The following is a 14,711-nucleotide window of genomic DNA, read 5'->3' as shown; positions in this document are numbered from 1 at the left end:
AGTATAAGTTTTGCAATTTATTTTTTTCACACTTTTTCCAAGTAACAGATACAGCAATCTTTTTACTAGCCACTTTTCATCAACATTTCAAACTGTCCTAGCTGTGATATCGTGGAAATGTTGGTAAATTTGTGGAATGAAAGGTTATAAGATATCAATTTACCATTGTGTATGATTGCAGATTTGCACTGCAGCTTTGGAGCCTGTTTTCGCCATCGTTCACGATTTCATATGCTTTATTCAGCACAACAAGCCGCAGCCATGACTATGTCATGGTTGGTTCCATGGTGTAATGGTTAGCACTCTGGACTTTGAATCCAGAGTGCATTTCGATTTTTCCATCTGCACTCAGATCGACAATGCCCAATGTTTATGATGAAACAAGCAATTTAAAATCCACATAATAAAAGACAAAAAAAGAGTTCAAGGATTCATGGTCAAAGCTGTCAATATCACTCATTGTTTATGTCATACCAAGCAATCTCATACTCTGTGACTTGAGTCAATATTCACATAACACTCTTTCCAAGTGGGTGAATCTGACAAGGATTTGAAGCCAAAATGGCTTCAGGAAGTGTTTTTGATTTTTCTCTAAGCCATCTTTTCTTGTGTTTTCCAGAATTTCCTAAAGTGCCTTATAAACATTTTTGGTGGTGTTTTTCTAAAAATTCTTTTCGGCGTCTTTTGAATGTGTTTTGTGGCTTTTTTTGTAGCACACAAAAGTCAATCAGGACCCTTTATAGGGTATTTCAAACCTTACCGTTGACTTGTATTATAGGTATGGAGCTGTTCAAAGTGAAAAACATCTGAAGATTGATATGGTAATTTCAGTTAACCGCTGGACATTTTTGGAAACTTGAGATGGTTAATAGACGCTCCAAAGCCTGATCAAATGAACATCAAGTCTTTTTTACTTGGAAATGATTATGTTCAGTCTTCTCAGCATTTTTGGATTATTTTTAAGGATGTTTTTGGAGCTGACTGACTCCAAATCCACATTATGAAGAGGGAAAAGCTTTAAACTGTGAATGGTTCCCATTGATGATGACTTTAAATCAGATTTTTGCATTTTACTGAGACCTTGTATTTTCTTTTCATTTTCTGAGATGTCTTCCAGAGGGTTGATCACTGAGCGTTATCATGGTGCTATTAGAAAACATGTGTGAAGCTCATAACATCTTGACGTCCGAGTAGTCGTGGCCGAGTGGTTAAGGCGATGGACTTGAAATTCATTGGGGTCTCCCCGCGCTGGTGCAAATCCTGCCGACTACGTCTATGTTTAAAATAACTTTTTGACCTTTTATCTTTGTTGTTCAATTTGCATGTTTACTAGTCTATTCCCCATGACAGTGATCTGTGATGGAGCGAGTTTCTAGGACCAAACTGACTTTATATTTGACTGTTCTTTAGATAATCTATTCTGAAGCAACATTACATGTGCGACTTGCCGCTAATCAAAAGAAGCACCGTGGGTGCCATCAGGTAAGAGGTTTTTCTCTTGATCTTGTCCAGCAGCCACAGACCGTTGTCCTGGCTAATGGACTGGGACATGCACTTTGATTTGCACAATCCTTAAATTATCTCTCAGATGAAGCCTTTTACCATGCAATGCTAATCTTTATTGACTACTGGATGAACAGTTTTCTAACAGTATAAGTTTTGCAATGTATTTTTTTCACACTTTTTCCAAGTAACAGATACAGCAATCTTTTTACTAGCCACTTTTCATCAGCATTTCAAACTGTCCTAGCTGTGATATCGTGAAAATGTTGGTAAAATTGTGGAATGAAAGGTTATAAGATATCAATTTACCATTGTGTATGATTGCAGATTTGCACTGCAGCTTTGGAGCCTGTTTTCGCCATCGTTCACGATTTCATATGCTTTATTCAGCACAACAAGCCGCAGCCATGACTATGACATGGTTGGTTCCATGGTGTAATGGTTAGCACTCTGGACATTGAATCCAGTGATCTGAGTTCAAATCTCAGTGGAACCTGGGCACACATTTCGATTTTTCCATCTGCACTCAGATCGACGATGCCCAATGTTTATGATGAAACAAGCAATTTAAAATCCACATAATTAAAGACAAAAAAAGAGTTCAAGGATTCATGGTCAAAGCTGTCAATATCACTCATTGTCTATGTCATACCAAGCAATCTCATACTCTGTGACTTGAGTCAATATTCACATAACACTATTTCCAAGTGGGTGAATCTGACAAGGATTTGTAGCCAAAATGGCTTCAGGAAGTGTTTTTGATTTTTCTCTAAGCCATCCTTTCTTGTGTTTTCCAGAATTTCCTAAAGTGCCTTATAAACATTTTTGGTGGTGTTTTTCTAAAAATTCTTTTCGGCGTCTTTTGAATGTGTTTTGTGGCTTTTTTTGTAGCACACAAAAGTCAATCAGGACCCTTTATAGGGTCTTTCGAACCTTACCGTTGACTTGTATTATAGGTATGGAGCTGTTCAAAGTGAAAAACATCTGAAGATTGATATGGTAATTTCAGTTAACCGCTGGACATTTTTGGAAACTTGAGATGGTTAATAGATGCTCCAAAGCCTGATCAAATGAACATCAAGTCTTTTTTACTTGGAAATGATTATGTTCAGTCTTCTCAGCATTTTCGGATTATTTTTAAGGATGTTTTTGGAGCTGACTGACTCCAAATCCACATTATGAAGAGGGAAAAGCTTTAAACTGTGAATGGTTCCCATTGATGATGACTTTAAATCAGATTTTTGCATTTTACTGAGACCTTGTATTTTCTTTTCATTTTCTGAGATGTCTTCCAGAGGGTTGATCACTGAGCGTGATCATGGTGCTATTAGAAAACATGTGTGAAGCTCATAACAGGATGACGTCCGAGTAGTCGTGGCCGAGTGGTTAAGGCGATGGACTTGAAATCCATTGGGGACTTGAAATCCATTGGGGACTTGAAATCCATTGGGGTCTCCCTGCGCAGGTTCAAATCCTGCCGACTACGTCTATGTTTCAATAACTTTTTGACCTTTTATCTTTGTTGTTCAATTTGCATGTTTACTAGTCTATTCCCCATGACAGTGATCTGTGATGGAGCGAGTTTCTAGGACCAAACTGACGTTATCTTTGACTGTTCTTTAGATAATCTATTCTGGAGCAACATTACATGTGCGACTTGCCGCTAATCAAAAGAAGCACCGTGGGTGCCATCAGGTAAGAGGTTTTTCTCTCGATCTTGTCCAGCAGCCACAGACCGCTGTCCTGGCTAATGGACTGGGACATGCACTTTGATTTGCACAAACCTTAAATTATCTCTCAGATGAAGCCTTTTACCATGCAATGCTAATCTTTATCGACTACTGGATGAACAGTTTTCTAACAGTATAAGTTTTGCAATTTATTTTTTTCACACTTTTTCCAAGTAACAGATACAGCAATCTTTTTACTAGCCACTTTTCATCAACATTTCAAACTGCGCTAGCTGTGATATCGTGGAAATGTTGGTAAATTTGTGGAATGAAAGGTTATAAGATATCAATTTACCATTGTGTATGATTGCAGATTTGCACTGCAGCTTTGGAGCCTGTTTTCGCCATCGTTCACGATTTCATATGCTTTATTCAGCAAAACAAGCCGCAGCCATGATTGCATCATGGTTGTTTCCATGGTGTAATGGTTAGCACTCTGGACTTTGAATCCAGTGATCTGAGTTCAAATCTCAGTAGAACCTGAGCACACATTTCGATTTTTCCATCTGCACTCAGATCAACGATGCCCAATGTTTATGATGAAACAAGCAATTTAAAATCCACATAATAAAAGACAAAAAAGAGTTCAAGGATTCATGGAATACCATGGTCAAAGCTGTCAATCAAGTAGGATTAGCAAAAATTAAAATTGTCTATGTCACTCATTGTCTATGTCATACCAAGTAATCTCATACTCTGTGACTTGAGTCAATATTCACATAACACTCTTTCCAGGTGGGTGAATCTGACAAGGATTTGAAGCCAAAATGGCTTCAGGAAGTGTTTTTGATTTTTCTCTAAGCCATCTTTTCTTGTGTTTTCCAGAATTTCCTAAAGTGCCTTATAAACATTTTTGGTGGTGTTTTTCTAAAAATTCTTTTCGGCGTCTTTTGAATGTGTTTTGTGGCTTTTTTTGTAGCACACAAAAGTCAATCAGGACCCTTTATAGGGTCTTTCGAACCTTACCGTTGACTTGTATTATAGGTATGGAGCTGTTTAAAGTGAAAAACAGCTGAAGATTGATATGGTAATTTCAGTTAACCGCTGGACATTTTTGGAAACTTGAGATGGTTAATAGACGCTCCAAAGCCTGATCAAATGAACATCAAGTCTTTTTTACTTGGAAATGATTATGTTCAGTCTTCTCAGCATTTTCGGATTATTTTTAAGGATGTTTTTGGAGCTGACTGACTCCAAATCCACATTATGAAGAGGGAAAAGCTTTAAACTGTGAATGGTTCCCATTGATGATGACTTTAAATCAGATTTTTGCATTTTACTGAGACCTTGTATTTTCTTTTCATTTTCTGAGATGTCTTCCAGAGGGTTGATCACTGAGCGTGATCATGGTGCTATTAGAAAACATGTGTGAAGCTCATAACAGGTTGACTTCCGAGTAGTCGTGGCCGAGTGGTTAAGGCGATGGACTTGAAATCCATTGGGGTCTCCCCGCGCAGGTTCACATCCTGCCGACTACGTCTATGTTTCAATAACTTTTTGACCTTTTATCTTTGTTGTTCAATTTGCATGTTTACTAGTCTATTCCCCATGACAGTGATCTGTGATGGAGCGAGTTTCTAGGACCAAACTGACGTTATCTTTGACTGTTCTTTAGATAATCTATTCTGGAGCAACATTACATGTGCGACTTGCCGCTTATCAAAAGAAGCACCGTGGGTGCCATCAGGTAAGAGGTTTTTCTCTCGATCTTGTCCAGCAGCCACAGACCGCTGTCCTGGCTAATGGACTGGGACATGCACTTTGATTTGCACAAACCTTAAATTATCTCTCAGATGAAGCCTTTTACCATGCAATGCTAATCTTTATCGACTAATTGATGAACAGTTTTCTAACAGTATAAGTTTTGCAATTTATTTTTTTCACACTTTTTCCAAGTAACAGATACAGCAATCTTTTTACTAGCCACTTTTCATCAACATTTCAAACTGCGCTAGCTGTGATATCGTGGAAATGTTGGTAAATTTGTGGAATGAAAGGTTATAAGATATCAATTTACCATTGTGTATGATTGCAGATTTGCACTGCAGCTTTGGAGCCTGTTTTCGCCATCGTTCACGATTTCATATGCTTTATTCAGCAAAACAAGCCGCAGCCATGATTGCATCATGGTTGGTTCCATGGTGTAATGGTTAGCACTCTGGACTTTGAATCCAGTGATCTGAGTTCAAATCTCAGTAGAACCTGAGCACACATTTCGATTTTTCCATCTGCACTCTATTGACTCTGTGACTTGAGTCAATATTCACTTAACACTCTTTCCAAGTGGGTGAATCTGACAAGGATTTGTAGCCAAAATGGCTTCAGGAAGTGTTTTTGATTTTTCTCTAAGCCATCTTTTCTTGAGTTTTCCAGAATTTCCTAAAGTGCCTTATAAACATTTTTGGTGGTGTTTTTCTAAAAATTCTTTTCGGCGTCTTTTGAATGTGTTTTGTGGCTTTTTTTGTAGCACACAAAAGTCAATCAGGACCCTTTATAGGGTCTTTCGAACCTTACCGTTGACTTGTATTATAGGTATGGAGCTGTTCAAAGTGAAAAACATCTGAAGATTGATATGGTAATTTCAGTTAACCGCTGGACATTTTTGGAAACTTGAGATGGTTAATAGATGCTCCAAAGCCTGATCAAATGAACATCAAGTCTTTTTTACTTGGAAATGATTATGTTCAGTCTTCTCAGCATTTTCGGATTATTTTTAAGGATGTTTTTGGAGCTGACTGACTCCAAATCCACATTATGAAGAGGGAAAAGCTTTAAACTGTGAATGTTTCCCATTGATGATGACTTTAAATCAGATTTTTGCATTTTACTGAGACCTTGTATTTTCTTTTCATTTTCTGAGATGTCTTCCAGAGGGTTGATCACTGAGCGTGATCATGGTGCTATTAGAAAACATGTGTGAAACTCATAACAGCTTGACGTCCGAGTAGTCGTGGCCGAGTGTTTCAAAAACTTTTTGACCTTTTATCTTTGTTGTTCAATTTGCATGTTTACTAGTCTATTCCTCATTACAGTGATCTGTTATGGAGCGAGTTTCCAGGACCAAACTGACTTTATCTTTGACTGTTCTTTAGATAATCTATTCTGGAGCAACATTACATGTGCGACTTGCCGCTAATCAAAAGAAGCACCGTGGGTGCCATCAGGTAAGAGGTTTTTCTCTTGATCTTGTCCAGCAGCCACAGACCGCTGTCCTGGCTAATGGACTGGGACATGCACTTTGATTTGCACAAACCTTAAATTATCTCTCAGATGAAGCCTTTTACCATGCAATGCTAATATTTATCAAATACTGGATGAACAGTTTTCTAACAGCATAAGTTTTGCAATTTATTTTTTTCACACTTTTTCCAAGTAACAGATACAGCAATCTTTTTACTAGCCACTTTTCATCAACATTTCAAACTGTCCTAGCTGTGATATCGTGGAAATGTTGGTAAATTTGTGGAATGAAAGGTTATAAGATATCAATTTACCATTGTGTATGATTGCAGATTTGCACTGCAGCTTTGGAGCCTGTTTTCGCCATCGTTCACGATTTCATATGCTTTATTCAGCACAACAAGCCGCAGCCATGCCTGTGTAATGGTTGGTTCCATGGTGTAATGGTTAGCACTCTGGACTTTGAATCCTGTTATCTGAATTCAAATCTCAGTGGAACCTGGGCACACATTTCAATTTTTCCATCTGCACTCAGATCGACGATGCCCAATGTTTATGATGAAACAAGCAATTTAAAATCCACATAATAAAAGACAAAAAAGAGTTCAAGGATTCATGGAATACCATGGTCAAAGCTGTCAATCAAGTAGGATTAGCAAAAATTAAAATTGTCTATGTCACTCATTGTCTATGTCATACCAAGCAATCTCATACTCTGTGACTTGAGTCAATATTCACATAACACTCTTTCCAAGTGGGTGAATCTGACAAGGATTTGCAGCCAAAATGGCTTCAGGAAGTGTTTTTGATTTTTCTCTAAGCCATCTTTTCTTGAGTTTTCCAGAATTTCCTAAAGTGCCTTATAAACATTTTTGGTGGTGTTTTTCTAAAAATTCTTTTCGGCGTCTTTTGAATGTGTTTTGTGGCTTTTTTTGTAGCACACAAAAGTCAATCAGGACCCTTTATAGGGTCTTTCGAACCTTACCGTTGACTTGTATTATAGGTATGGAGCTGTTCAAAGTGAAAAACATCTGAAGATTGATATGGTAATTTCAGTTAACCGCTGGACATTTTTGGAAACTTGAGATGGTTAATAGATGCTCCAAAGCCTGATCAAATGAACATCAAGTCTTTTTTACTTGGAAATGATTATGTTCAGTCTTCTCAGCATTTTCGGATTATTTTTAAGGATGTTTTTGGAGCTGACTGACTCCAAATCCACATTATGAAGAGGGAAAAGCTTTAAACTGTGAATGTTTCCCATTGATGATGACTTTAAATCAGATTTTTGCATTTTACTGAGACCTTGTATTTTCTTTTCATTTTCTGAGATGTCTTCCAGAGGGTTGATCACTGAGCGTGATCATGGTGCTATTAGAAAACATGTGTGAAACTCATAACAGCTTGACGTCCGAGTAGTCGTGGCCGAGTGTTTCAAAAACTTTTTGACCTTTTATCTTTGTTGTTCAATTTGCATGTTTACTAGTCTATTCCCCATTACAGTGATCTGTTATGGAGCGAGTTTCCAGGACCAAACTGACTTTATCTTTGACTGTTCTTTAGATAATCTATTCTGGAGCAACATTACATGTGCGACTTGCCGCTAATCAAAAGAAGCACCGTGGGTGCCATCAGGTAAGAGGTTTTTCTCTTGATCTTGTCCAGCAGCCACAGACCGCTGTCCTGGCTAATGGACTGGGACATGCACTTTGATTTGCACAAACCTTAAATTATCTCTCAGATGAAGCCTTTTACCATGCAATGCTAATATTTATCAAATACTGGATGAACAGTTTTCTAACAGCATAAGTTTTGCAATTTATTTTTTTCACACTTTTTCCAAGTAACAGATACAGCAATCTTTTTACTAGCCACTTTTCATCAACATTTCAAACTGTCCTAGCTGTGATATCGTGGAAATGTTGGTAAATTTGTGGAATGAAAGGTTATAAGATATCAATTTACCATTGTGTATGATTGCAGATTTGCACTGCAGCTTTGGAGCCTGTTTTCGCCATCGTTCACGATTTCATATGCTTTATTCAGCACAACAAGCCGCAGCCATGCCTGTGTAATGGTTGGTTCCATGGTGTAATGGTTAGCACTCTGGACTTTGAATCCTGTTATCTGAATTCAAATCTCAGTGGAACCTGGGCACACATTTCAATTTTTCCATCTGCACTCAGATCGACGATGCCCAATGTTTATGATGAAACAAGCAATTTAAAATCCACATAATAAAAGACAAAAAAGAGTTCAAGGATTCATGGAATACCATGGTCAAAGCTGTCAATCAAGTAGGATTAGCAAAAATTAAAATTGTCTATGTCACTCATTGTCTATGTCATACCAAGCAATCTCATACTCTGTGACTTGAGTCAATATTCACATAACACTCTTTCCAAGTGGGTGAATCTGACAAGGATTTGAAGCCAAAATGGCTTCAGGAAGTGTTTTTGATTTTTCTCTAAGCCATCTTTTCTTGTGTTTTCCAGAATTTCCTAAAGTGCCTTATAAACATTTTTGGTGGTGTTTTTCTAAAAATTCTTTTCGGCGTCTTTTGAATGTGTTTTGTGGCTTTTTTTGTAGCACACAAAAGTCAATCAGGACCCTTTATAGGGTCTTTCGAACCTTACCGTTGACTTGTATTATAGGTATGGAGCTGTTCAAAGTGAAAAACAGCTGAAGATTGATATGGTAATTTCAGTTAACCGCTGGACATTTTTGGAAACTTGAGATGGTTAATAGACGCTCCAAAGCCTGATCAAATGAACATCAAGTCTTTTTTACTTGGAAATGATTATGTTCAGTCTTCTCAGCATTTTTGGATTATTTTTAAGTATGTTTTTGGAGCTGACTGACTCCAAATCCACATTATGAAGAGGGAAAAGCTTTAAACTGTGAATGGTTCCCATTGATGATGACTTTAAATCAGATCTTTGCATTTTACTGAGACCTTGTATTTTCTTTTCATTTTCTGAGATGTCTTCCAGAGGGTTGATCACTGAGCTTGATCATGGTGCTATTAGAAAACATGTGTGAAACTCATAACAGCTTGACGTCTGAGTAGTCGTGGCCGAGTGGATAAGGCGATGGACTAGAAATCCATTGGTGTCTCACCGCGCAGGTTCAAATCCTGCCGACTACGTCTATGATTCAAAAACTTTTTGACCTTTTATCTTTGTTGTTCTATTTGCATGTTTACTAGTCTATTCCCCATGACAGTGATCTGTGATGGAGCGAGTTTCTAGGACCAAACTGACTTTATCTTTGACTGTTCTTTAGATAATCTTTTCTGGAGCAACATTACATGTGCGACTTGCCGCTAATCAAAAGAAGCACCGTGGGTGCCATCAGGTAAGAGGTTTTTCTCTTGATCTTGTCCAGCAGCCACAGACCGCTGTCCTGGCTAATGGACTGGGACATGCACTTTGATTTGCACAAACCTTAAATTATCTCTCAGATGAAGCCTTTTACCATGCAATGCTAATCTTTATCGACTACTGGATGAACAGTTTTCTAACAGTATAAGTTTTGCAATTTATTTTTTTCATACTTTTTCCAAGTAACAGATACAGCAATCTTTTTACTAGCCACTTTTCATCAACATTTCAAACTGTCCTAGCTGTGATGTCATGGAAATGTTGGTAAATTTGTGGAATGAAAGGTTATAAGATATCAATTTACCATTGTGTATGATTGCAGATTTGCACTGCAGCTTTGGAGCCTGTTTTCGCCATCGTTCACGATTTCATATGCTTTATTCAGCACAACAAGCCGCAGCCATGACTGTGTAATGGTTGGTTCCATGGTGTAATGGTTAGCACTCTGGACTTTGAATCCTGTTATCTGAATTCAAATCTCAGTGGAACCTGGGCACACATTTCAATTTTTCCATCTGCACTCAGATCGACGATGCCCAATGTTTATGATGAAACAAGCAATTTAAAATACACATAATAAAAGACAAAAAAGGGTTCAAGGATTCATGCAATACCATGGTCAAAGCTGTCAATCAAGTAGGATTAGCAAAAATTAAAATTGTCTATGTCATACCAAGCAATCTCATACTCTGTGACTTGAGTCAATATTCACATAACACTCTTTCCAAGTGGGTGAATCTGACAAGGAATTGAAGCCAAAATGGCTTCAGGAAGTGTTTTTGATTTTTCTCTAAGTCATCTTTTCTTGTGTTTTCCAGAATTTCCTAAAGTGCCTTATAAACATTTTTGGTGGTGTTTTTCTAAAAATTCTTTTCGGCGTCTTTTGAATGTGTTTTGTGGCTTTTTTTGTAGCACACAAAAGTCAATCAGGACCCTTTATAGGGTCTTTCGAACCTTACCGTTGACTTGTATTATAGGTATGGAGCTGTTCAAAGTGAAAAACAGCTGAAGATTGATATGGTAATTTCAGTTAACCGCTGGACATTTTTGGAAACTTGAGATGATTAATAGACGCTCCAAAACCTGATCAAATGAACATCAAGTCTTTTTTACTTGGAAATGATTATGTTCAGTCTTCTCAGCATTTTTGGATTATTTTTAAAGATGTTTTTGGAGCTGACTGACTACAAATCCACATTATGAAGAGGGAAAAGCATTAAACTGTGAATGGTTCCCATTGATGATGACTTTAAATCAGATTTTTGCATTTTACTGAGACCTTGTGTTTTCTTTTCTTTTTCTGAGATGTCTTCCAGAGGGTTGATCACTATGCTTGATCATGGTGCTATTAGAAAACGTGTGTGAAACTCATAACAGCTTGACGTCTGAGTAGTCGTGGCCGAGTGGTTTAGGCGATGGGCTAGAAATCCATTGGGGTCTCCCCGCGCAGGTGCAAATCCTGCCGACTACATCTATGTTTAAAATAACTTTTTGACCTTTTATCTTTGTTGTTCAATTTGCATGTTTACTAGTCTATTCCCCATGACAGTGATCTGCGATGGAGCGAGTTTCCAGGACCAAACTGATTTTATCTTTGACTGTTCTTTAGATAATCTATTCTGGAGCAACATTACATGTGCGACTTGCCGCTAATCAAAAGAAGCACCGTGGGTGCCATCAGGTAAGAGGTTTTTCTCTTGATCTTGTCCAGCAGCCACAGACCGCTGTCCTGGCTAATGGACTGGGACATGCACTTTGATTTGTAGAAACCTTAAATTATCTCTCAGATGAAGCCTTTTACCATGCAATGCTAATCTTTATCGACTACTGGATGAACAGTTTTCTAACAGTATAAGTTTTGCAATTTATGTTTTTCACACTTTTTCCAAGTAACAGATACAGCAATCTTTTTACTAGCCACTTTTCATCAACATTTCAAACTGCGCTAACTGTGATATCGTGGAAATGTTGGTAAATTTGTGGAAAGAAAGGTTATAAGATATCAATTTATCATTGTGTATGATTGCAGATTTGCACTGCAGCTTTGGAGCCTGTTTTTGCCATCGTTCACGATTTCATATGCTTTATTCAGCACAACAAGCCGCAGCCATGACTGAGTCATGGTTGGTTCCATGGTGTAATCGTTAGCACTCTGGACTTTGAATCCAGTGATCTGAGTTCAAATCTCAGAGGAACTTGGGCACACATTTCAATTTTTCCATGTGCACTCAGATCGACGATGCCCAATGTTTATGATGAAACTAGCAATTTAAAATCCACATAATAAAAGACAAAAAAAGGGTTCAAGGATTCATGGAATACCATGATCAAAGCTGTCAATCAAGTAGGATTAGCAAAAATTAAAATTGTCTATATCACTCATTGTCTATGTCATACCAAGCAATCTCATACTCTGTGACTTGAGTCAATATTCACATAACACTCTTTCCAAGTGGCTGAATCTGACAAGGATTTGAAGCCAAAATGGCTTCAGGAAGTGTTTTTGATTTTTCTCTAAGCCATCTTTTCTTGTGTTTTCCAGAATTTCCTAAAGTGCCTTATAAACATTTTTGGTGGTGTTTTTCTAAATATTCTTTTCGGCGTCTTTTGAATGTGTTTTGTGGCTTTTTTTGTAGCACACAAAAGTCAATCAGGACCCTTTATAGGGTCTTTCGAACCTTACCGTTGACTTGTAGTATAGGTATGGAGCCGTTCAAATTGAAAAACAGCTGAAGATTGATATGGTAATTTCAGTTAACCGCTGGACATTTTTGGAAACTTGAGATGGTTAATAGACGCTCCAAAGCCTGATCAAATGAACATCAAGTCTTTTTTACTTGGAAATGATTATGTTCAGTCTTCTCAGCATTTTTGGATTATTTTTAAGTATGTTTTTGGAGCTGACTGACTCCAAATCCACATTATGAAGAGGGAAAAGCTTTAAACTGTGAATGGTTCCCATTGATGATGACTTTAAATCAGATCTTTGCATTTTACTGAGACCTTGTATTTTCTTTTCATTTTCTGAGATGTCTTCCAGAGGGTTGATCACTGAGCTTGATCATGGTGCTATTAGAAAACATGTGTGAAACTCATAACAGCTTGACGTCTGAGTAGTCGTGGCCGAGTGGATAAGGCGATGGACTAGAAATCCATTGGTGTCTCACCGCGCAGGTTCAAATCCTGCCGACTACGTCTATGATTCAAAAACTTTTTGACCTTTTATCTTTGTTGTTCTATTTGCATGTTTACTAGTCTATTCCCCATGACAGTGATCTGTGATGGAGCGAGTTTCTAGGACCAAACTGACTTTATCTTTGACTGTTCTTTAGATAATCTTTTCTGGAGCAACATTACATGTGCGACTTGCCGCTAATCAAAAGAAGCACCGTGGGTGCCATCAGGTAAGAGGTTTTTCTCTTGATCTTGTCCAGCAGCCACAGACCGCTGTCCTGGCTAATGGACTGGGACATGCACTTTGATTTGCACAAACCTTAAATTATCTCTCAGATGAAGCCTTTTACCATGCAATGCTAATCTTTATCGACTACTGGATGAACAGTTTTCTAACAGTATAAGTTTTGCAATTTATTTTTTTCATACTTTTTCCAAGTAACAGATACAGCAATCTTTTTACTAGCCACTTTTCATCAACATTTCAAACTGTCCTAGCTGTGATGTCATGGAAATGTTGGTAAATTTGTGGAATGAAAGGTTATAAGATATCAATTTACCATTGTGTATGATTGCAGATTTGCACTGCAGCTTTGGAGCCTGTTTTCGCCATCGTTCACGATTTCATATGCTTTATTCAGCACAACAAGCCGCAGCCATGACTGTGTAATGGTTGGTTCCATGGTGTAATGGTTAGCACTCTGGACTTTGAATCCTGTTATCTGAATTCAAATCTCAGTGGAACCTGGGCACACATTTCAATTTTTCCATCTGCACTCAGATCGACGATGCCCAATGTTTATGATGAAACAAGCAATTTAAAATACACATAATAAAAGACAAAAAAGGGTTCAAGGATTCATGCAATACCATGGTCAAAGCTGTCAATCAAGTAGGATTAGCAAAAATTAAAATTGTCTATGTCATACCAAGCAATCTCATACTCTGTGACTTGAGTCAATATTCACATAACACTCTTTCCAAGTGGGTGAATCTGACAAGGAATTGAAGCCAAAATGGCTTCAGGAAGTGTTTTTGATTTTTCTCTAAGCCATCTTTTCTTGTGTTTTCCAGAATTTCCTAAAGTGCCTTATAAACATTTTTGGTGGTGTTTTTCTAAAAATTCTTTTCGGCGTCTTTTGAATGTGTTTTGTGGCTTTTTTTGTAGCACACAAAAGTCAATCAGGACCCTTTATAGGGTCTTTCGAACCTTACCGTTGACTTGTATTATAGGTATGGAGCTGTTCAAAGTGAAAAACAGCTGAAGATTGATATGGTAATTTCAGTTAACCGCTGGACATTTTTGGAAACTTGAGATGATTAATAGACGCTCCAAAACCTGATCAAATGAACATCAAGTCTTTTTTACTTGGAAATGATTATGTTCAGTCTTCTCAGCATTTTTGGATTATTTTTAAAGATGTTTTTGGAGCTGACTGACTACAAATCCACATTATGAAGAGGGAAAAGCATTAAACTGTGAATGGTTCCCATTGATGATGACTTTAAATCAGATTTTTGCATTTTACTGAGACCTTGTGTTTTCTTTTCTTTTTCTGAGATGTCTTCCAGAGGGTTGATCACTATGCTTGATCATGGTGCTATTAGAAAACGTGTGTGAAACTCATAACAGCTTGACGTCTGAGTAGTCGTGGCCGAGTGGTTTAGGCGATGGGCTAGAAATCCATTGGGGTCTCCCCGCGCAGGTGCAAATCCTGCCGACTACATCTATGTTTAAAAT

General features: G+C 37.8%; 8 non-coding genes across 8 annotated transcripts; all 8 read left to right on the top strand.

The window, feature by feature from the left end:
* The first annotated feature begins 1,190 nt into the window (after positions 1 to 1,190).
* On the top strand, positions 1,191 to 1,272 carry TRNAS-UGA (transfer RNA serine (anticodon UGA)). The gene has a single exon. It is a non-coding gene; the product is annotated as a tRNA-Ser (tRNA).
* A 655-nt stretch (positions 1,273 to 1,927) lies between these two features.
* Positions 1,928 to 1,999, top strand: TRNAQ-UUG (transfer RNA glutamine (anticodon UUG)). Its single transcript has one exon. It is a non-coding gene; the product is annotated as a tRNA-Gln (tRNA).
* An 872-nt stretch (positions 2,000 to 2,871) lies between these two features.
* TRNAS-UGA (transfer RNA serine (anticodon UGA)) lies at positions 2,872 to 2,989 on the top strand. The gene is made up of 2 exons: positions 2,872 to 2,908; positions 2,945 to 2,989. It is a non-coding gene; the product is annotated as a tRNA-Ser (tRNA).
* A 654-nt stretch (positions 2,990 to 3,643) lies between these two features.
* TRNAQ-UUG (transfer RNA glutamine (anticodon UUG)) lies at positions 3,644 to 3,715 on the top strand. The gene has a single exon. It is a non-coding gene; the product is annotated as a tRNA-Gln (tRNA).
* Positions 3,716 to 4,629: 914 nt separating this feature from the next.
* Positions 4,630 to 4,711, top strand: TRNAS-UGA (transfer RNA serine (anticodon UGA)). The gene has a single exon. It is a non-coding gene; the product is annotated as a tRNA-Ser (tRNA).
* A 654-nt stretch (positions 4,712 to 5,365) lies between these two features.
* TRNAQ-UUG (transfer RNA glutamine (anticodon UUG)) lies at positions 5,366 to 5,437 on the top strand. Its single transcript has one exon. It is a non-coding gene; the product is annotated as a tRNA-Gln (tRNA).
* A 4,042-nt stretch (positions 5,438 to 9,479) lies between these two features.
* Positions 9,480 to 9,561, top strand: TRNAS-AGA (transfer RNA serine (anticodon AGA)). The gene has a single exon. It is a non-coding gene; the product is annotated as a tRNA-Ser (tRNA).
* Positions 9,562 to 12,909: 3,348 nt separating this feature from the next.
* On the top strand, positions 12,910 to 12,991 carry TRNAS-AGA (transfer RNA serine (anticodon AGA)). The gene has a single exon. It is a non-coding gene; the product is annotated as a tRNA-Ser (tRNA).
* Positions 12,992 to 14,711: the final 1,720 nt, after the last annotated feature.

Source organism: Dendrobates tinctorius, unplaced genomic scaffold (genome assembly GCF_039654945.1).
Source record: "Dendrobates tinctorius isolate UK_male_01 unplaced genomic scaffold, ASM3965494v1 ptg000048l, whole genome shotgun sequence".
NCBI lineage: Eukaryota > Metazoa > Chordata > Amphibia > Anura > Dendrobatidae > Dendrobates > Dendrobates tinctorius.
Note: the sequence above shows the minus strand (reverse complement) of the source record. Positions and strands in the feature narration are given on the sequence as shown.